This window comes from Melopsittacus undulatus, chromosome 2 (assembly GCF_012275295.1).
Source record: "Melopsittacus undulatus isolate bMelUnd1 chromosome 2, bMelUnd1.mat.Z, whole genome shotgun sequence".
In the NCBI taxonomy this organism is placed as follows: domain Eukaryota; kingdom Metazoa; phylum Chordata; class Aves; order Psittaciformes; family Psittaculidae; genus Melopsittacus; species Melopsittacus undulatus.
Genome location: NC_047528.1, coordinates 40,966,861 through 40,974,607, shown reverse-complemented (window position 1 = coordinate 40,974,607; position 7,747 = coordinate 40,966,861).

Sequence of the window (7,747 nt, the reverse complement as noted above, 5' to 3'; positions counted from 1 at the left end):
AGCACACAGGCTGTGCAGCACTGCAGTGGGTTGGTGTCAAGGAACCACAGTGGTGCTTGAGGCAAGGATTTCCTGGGGCAGAGTGCTTGAGCACCCAAAGTCACTGACATGTAACGGAGAAATTGCTGCAGTCCCTATGACTTTTACTAGCTGCTGTGGAGGCAGTGAATGCTTCAGGTGGGGGAAACTTTTCCTCTTGTAAAAACTGCCACTCTATTGATTAAAAGTGGCATTTCCAGAGCCCAAACTGCTTTTATTAGAGCCAGCTGGTGTTTCAGCACCGACATCTGTAAGATCAGTGTTAGTCCAGTTTTTTTCTAAATCAAATTGAAGTAATGTAGTATTATATAGCAAAACCAGAAGGTCTTCAGCTGTGTCAGGGTTGTTTTTTTTTCCTGTAAACAGTTGGAATAGAAAGTGACTGATAATTATTTGAGCCCTGTGTCACTGGTTTTGAATTCATTCTACTGCCAGGGTGAGCATATACATAAGAGAAGTATAAAAAAATAGATCCTATTCACATACACAGGTCAATTGCAGAGGTTACTGATAATGACACAGAGAGCTAAACAATGTAAAAAAATTGATTTTATTTATTTGGGTAGTGCAGGATAAACAAGGTAGAGAATGTCTTGTGCTGATTCTCAAAACTGCATCACAGGAGCAATAGTCAGCCTTTTAATTACTTTCCTCTGTAGTCAGCTTAGATCAATATCAGCTTCTCTGCTTGTTTTATTTGAATCCTATTATTTTTTCTTCTTTATTTTTTTCTTTTGAGGGAGGACATTGCGTGACTGTGCAGGTACTGGAACAAAGGATCTTAAGGGTTTGGCAGGTGAAAGCTGAATGCCTGTTGGAAGTGACATGTATGAGCCTCCCCCCCAGTGTTTCTGAAATAAAGACAAGATTTGTGGTGTATATATTTTTGACAGGACAACAAAAAATAAGACCTGAATAAATGAATCTGTGACTTGTTTCCACCTGCAAAAGGGGCCTCCCCAGACTGAGCAAACTGGAAGTGACTCAGAATCACAATCAAGGAATAATACGGTTCTTATAAAAATTGCCTATCTAATCATCAGGGATCTGGACTTGACAATCCAGGCCTGAATTCCTAAAATAGGTTTTATATGCCAGTGTCAGGCGTGTAAAACAGGAAAAAGAGAACCACCTAAAAGATATTTTAGTGTAGGCCTTCTCCTTCTCATTAGCTTAATTCTACCTTCCAATCTGGTGGCAGTATGTAATAGATCAGGAATTTCTGCTCTATGCCTCATTTCCCTAAATACTGAAGGTATTTAACTGGAAGACCAGATTCTCCTCCCAGGGATCTGCTTAGCATCCCATTCATGTAAGTGACTGATTAATCTCCACAAATTAAACCCAAGAGGACAGAGAAGTCTAAGACAGGAAAAGGATAAACTCTAGGTGTATCTGATCCAAAAGCCAAACAAACAAAAAGCTCATGCTTGCTCAGCGTAACCTTATTGAGCTCACTTGACTTGCTCTGCTGATTTGCTGTTTGACCTGAGAGTTGCCTTGGTGCCCACACGCCTGAGCATGCCCCAGAACACTGGTCTGAGTAGTTCTGGGGCTTAGCTCCAGTCCGTAATATGCTGAGATTCAGAGTCTGACTGAGCAGAATGGCTTGATCCAGAGGTTTGAAAGAGCACTGCCACATACACATCTAAGACATGAGTTGCAGAGAGGTGGCACTCATTTTCGCGCCTCCTAGTGAATGCTTCTAGTGAGCATTTACAAGCCTGTTGAAATGTATCCTAGACCATGGTGCCTACAACTGAAGCACTCAAGAGCTACACTTGGAAGCATCATCTAAGACCTCAGCTGGATCTGTTCCATTGTGCCGCTATAAAGTAATTATTTTATTTACAATAGGAACATGCATATAGAAAATGTAAATTTTAAGCAGCTGGGACATACTGGTAATTTATTCAGACAGCTGCAAGCAAATGAAAATAACGTCAAGCTTTATTTTCTGCTCTATTAAAATAAGTTAGCTGTACTGTATGGAGATGACCCGTTTTGCAACACTGTATGCAAAATGTTCTTTCTTATATAGGACTTCTGGCTGAAGAACAAGTGCAACAGGAAAAACAGCAATATAAACAATTCAATTTAACTATATTTACCTGGGCAAGCACACAGAAAAGTCTGGACAAGCTTTTGGTTCTTGTAGAGATTCTCAAGCTGAGGGCCAGACTGCCAAGGTTTTATTACTCTTATGCTGAAAGAGTTGTTGCTATGCTGAAAAAAAAGTTGGAAACCTGCATCCCAATAATGGAGATGAATTTGTACTTAATACTTCAGTCCTGCGTTGGTAAAGAGAAAATGAACTGGGTGATGTAATAATTATTTTCTATCTCAAAATTTTACTAGGCTGTATATTTTCTTTGATAATTACTGTGATCTTTTTTAACAACTTGAAGAGTGCCTCAAGCTTTGGCAGAGAAGTGCCTTTTGTTAATAGCAGTAATATTAATTATAATAAATGAATATTTCAATATTTTTTTTGCTACAGCATATTTTGCTGTCCCTCCATGAAATTTCCACCAACTCTTCTTTTAAATTTGCTGAGAAATTGCTTGAGACTGTGTCACATTCTGTGAATACCTGAATGGGCAGTAGGGCATAAAATGGAAGTCAAAATTTGTTTCAAAATTTGACTTCAAAATCTTCTCGAAATGCAGGGAGTCTGTTATTCAGGAAGTTCTGGGTTTGTTTTGTTTTCAAAATAGAGTTTGAATCAGATCTACCTTCAATTCCATTCTTTTTTTTTTTTAATTTCTTGCAAACTGGGAATTCCAGGAGAATAATTAAATCAATACATAATAACTAATTAACTACATTAATAAGCTGGCAAGAAGTTTGAGATTTTCCTTACTGTACTTTTTCTTCCTCAGGGTATCAAGCTTGGACAAACTAAGAAGTGTTGTTATAGCCTCCTCAAATAGGTCAGACCCAGCTTTAGTGACTGAGTCTTGTTAGACTGAGCTGAAGCATGAAAATATAAGTCTGAAAACACCCAAAGGATCTCAAGTATCTGCAATGACAACTAGATGAGTGAGCAGGAAGGACTGTTGTAACTAGTGCCATAGATAGGGTATGTCCTATGTAAGATTCAAAATCTAGTGGCAGTGCAACTTTCTTTGTATAGCTCTAATATCATTTAGAGCTTTTGGTGGGTAGGTATTTGCAATACTATTAAGCACGAAGTACAAATTTAATAACTCCCTTCTTCTGTTTCATTATGTGAAATAGAAAGAAGCAGAAACTGTGCCATGATTCCACATTTTCCTTATAGATGAGCATAAGAAACACAAGATAACAGAGCAACAATAATTCTGTAATGCAGGATTCAATTGAACTTATGCCTTGTATGTCTTTTATGGAAAGACTTGTAAAAAAACTCATAAAACCCATAGAAAAAATACAATTCTAAGGGTAAAGTTTTCTGTTCTAAGACAGTAGGTTCAAACAGAAAAATAAATGTCCATGAAAAGAAGAATCCCTATGTTAGGTATGACAGCTATATGCAGATAATGAAGCTGTAATTTAAGGATGAAAGAGGTTGGATATGGCCAACAGCTGGTTTTCTCCTGTTTGAAAAGAGACTGGAAGTTGTGTCCATTACATACCATGTTGTGAATAGAACAGAAAAGCTGCCATCTGTAACTGCAGAGGAGGGAAGGTAACATCTATTGGAGAACTTGCATCTAACAGTCATAAGGAAATTAGCCAAGATTTGAAGGCCCATGGTAAATTTTTAGCAAAGCTTGGAAAACTGAAGGAATTCCTGAGGATTTAAAAACTCTTGGTACTTGTCCGGTGTTTGAAAATTATGAAAGGAATGACACAGGTAGCTATCAGATAATTATCCTGACAGTGTTGATTAGAAAATAGAGGGCCATGGGTTTTGGACTGCAGAACAAAGTGTTTGAGGCTGTAAGTATTTTGGTTGGAAGGTAGGTTTTGTTTGTTGCCTTTTGCTCTAAAGCTGGCAGACAACGCACTATACTGATGTCACATACCTTGATTTCTCCAAGGCATTTGACTTTCTATCAATTACATTTTGATTAAGAAACATGAATTATGTAAAATTAAAGCAGTGTAGCACTTAACAAGTATGTCATAAAGTAGCTGCTGGAGAGATCTCAAGCAGTTGCTACAAAGGGAGAGCACATCTGTTTCCAGCACTGACTCTTAAGCTGGAACTCTTCAGTATTTTCATTAATAACGTCATTGACCATATCAAGTGTTTTCAGGTAGGGTTCTTAAGCAACACAAAGTTTGTTGGATCAAAAAATGTATGCATATAAATATAATATAAAAAGATAAAATTAATTACTTCAACTGGAAGGGACCTACAAGGATCATCTCATTCAACTGTCTGACCAGTGCTGGGCTAGCCAAAAGTTAAAGCATACCATTAATGGCCTGTTAAACACTGACAGATCTGAAACACTGATGACCTCTCCAGGAAACCTGTTCCAATGCTTGATCACACTCCCAGTAAATCTATCTAGATTCCTCTACAATGCCACTTGTTCCTCAGGAGAGACAACACTACATCCCATGTGGTGGGGAGTTATATGCTTGTTAACTTATACATTTTGACAGAGACTTGTAGTGTATGTCCTGTCACATCTTCAGGAGGTAGCTGGAGAGGATTTCCCATTCTTTTATTGTGTTTAATGCCCAGACATATTTGTTTGTTTATGTGCTTTTTTCCCTCACTCTGAATCATTGCAGGTTTGTCCCAGCTGGAGAAAGAGGTGCACATCAGTGTTCTCCAGGGGAGCAGTTGCAAGCTTGGTCTCTCCCAGATCACCAGGTTTGGGTAACTGCAGGCATCAGTAGAGATTCCCGTTTTCTGTACCTGTATCTGTGGCATTTATAACCCTGCTTGATTCAACCCTAGCACATTTAAATTTTTTTTTGTTATTCCCTCATTTGGACAGGACATGAGAATGAGGGTGTTTAATAAAAACAACTTGACCAAAATTGCCAATAAATTAATACCATCATTCTGTAATCATCAGCCATGTTGTCTGCTAACTACTTCCAATTAAGAATATTTCATAGTCAACAAATTATGATGAACTATGGTGTGCAGCTACACTCTGTCTCTAATATAGGCCTGTTCTGCTAAGCTGCTTCTGCCATGCAAAGCTGAGTAAAGAACAGAGACTCGCAGGTGCTGCTGGAAATAACTGAATTGATCCGTGTTGTAATGTAGTGGGAAAAATCTTCAATGTACTAGTGGTGGAGTTCTCTGAATGTCATTTTAGTAAACATACTGTCATTCTGAGTGATTTTTGGCTTGCCAGTGTTTTGTGAGGTAATGGTCCTTGTAATGGTTACACATGAGCAATCATGAGGAAGGAAAACACTTAATACGTCATCTTACATTGCCCACAGTCTATGGCCCAATCCAACCTATGAACTCATCCAATCTGATGCACCTGCAACTTTGCATGATTAGTGGAATGAGCTTGAGAGAGTATTTTGGAAGCCCCAAAAGATCTGCTTTCTGAACTCATACTGTATTCTGAATTCTCTCTTCCTGGGTATCTATTGCATTGTTCAAACCTGATGCACTTTAACCGTTACTAGCAAGTGGAACAGATCTTTAATTGTACAAAGTGAAGATCAAGAGGTTTAAAACAGGTGTCTCCTGGCTAACACAAAATGTTTATTTCAATTTAGGTAATGTTGGGCAAGAAGCTGGCAGCAGTGAAAAGGCCAACAAGGCCAGCTCCACTTAACTGAATTTCTGAAGTAATGGATTTATGTATGTCTGTGTGTATGCATGTATGTATGTATGTATTTAATATATGGGCTTGAGATGTGAAAGAGAGCCACCAGCTGCTGCTCAGGTAACACACCCTTCTGCTGGGAGGTGCTCTGAGCATGACAGCAAAGCAGGGACAGGCTTTTTGTTAAAGCTGGCATGTTCCATACAAGTGTGGAGCAGCTTTCTGTAATTGTAGCTTGTTAAGTTTTATTTTTCATAACCTATATTGACTTACTTCAATTGCATCCTTTTTCTTTAATTATTTATTAATTGAGTCATGTCCACCTGCTGGACTGTTTTGCCTGGTATTGACATCAGGATGACACATCTATAATTACCCAAGTCACTCCAATTACCCTTTTGACGTGTTGGCAGAATGCTGGGGTGGGTGGGGGAAAGTGTTGTTAATTCTGTTGCTGCTAAAATGTGGCAGATATTTCAGAGTTCTTCTCAACTTTTTGTTTTACTGCTCTGCTGTTCAGGAGCTCTATGTGTATAAATTAAGAAATGCAGTTTGTTAGGTTTCTTAATTACTGATATGATAGAAAGCATTTCATCCTCAGAGGGTGGTATGATGATATAATGGAAGAAGGGGATTTAATGACTTATTCTGGTTTTCCATGCATTACGAATAAGTTAAAGTAAGATATGCAGACACTTCCATAAGGAATAGTTGTTCCAGATCTACTGGAAAGGCAGAAATCTCAAAAACTTACTTCCCTTCTATATTCTGTGTTCTCAGTGGTTATCCAAGGTGTCGGGCTATCAGCAGTTCAAGAGGCAACATGTCAGCTTTAGCTGTTGAGTGAGGATGTACAAAGGATACTCTGGAGAGATGGTGGATCATTTCAGGGCATTCTTAGAGGGCACTAATATTAATTTGTATTTCAACTTCAGTCTTCCAAAATGGCTGTGTTATAGCTACAATACTCAACATCTCTTATGTACCATTACCAGTCATTAGCAAATGTCACCTGTCATGTTTTCCTGTTCCCACATTACAACATGCATTTCTGCTTCTTGGTGACTGTGAATTGCCCCTGTTTGATCCTGAGCTGTTGAGACAGCTGACGGGAACATCCAAGATGTCAATTATCTCCTACGTTTGGCAGATGGACAAGACTTCTTCCAGAAGACCTTTCTGACAGACTCTTACTGAAGCTGTCATATTTCCCACCTGACCCTCATCCTTACTACATTTGCTTCTGTCAGAGGACTGCTATGTATTTTTGTAATTACTTTCCACAACTTATCATGTAACTCATATTCTTAGCGATGAACTGTGAAATGTAACAGATGGTATTGCAAACCCCCAAAATACCAGGAAGTAGACATTTTCCATGGTTGCCATATAATCTTGCAGGGATGTTACTGACATGTGATATTGTTTGAGACTTATAAATCTTTCGAGAACACCTGCAAATGGGGTGCTGATTTTTTGTTTTAAAAGTAACATGAATCTCTACAACTGTTACCCATATTGGGCTATAAATTCAATCCTTTGATTTTAAAAAATGACCTCTGGGAGAACTGACCACCAGAAAATGTCTGAGCCATGTAAAGCATAAACTTGAGACAAAAAAACTACCCTGAGAAAATCACTGCTGGTTCTGCTTTGGTTTTTGCACCCAGTGAGAAGAAACAATCTAGTCCTACCACTCTTGGTTATTACACTTGTGCTTGCAGAAGTGCCAGTTCTGTGCCTTTCCTTTGGGCATGTCCCAGTACTGATGAGTGTGACTAATGCCACAGAAATTTCACCTTTTTGAAGAGCCTTGAGGTCACCCCAAGTTCCTCTTTGCACCAAATATTATTGGTGTGCACAGCATGTATCCTGCACTTGACTGTATGTGAAATATTTTTGGCATTTAGAGAGAGTACATAGATTCGAGACTAGTTTTAAAAACCCATTAGAACAATATTCAATTCCTG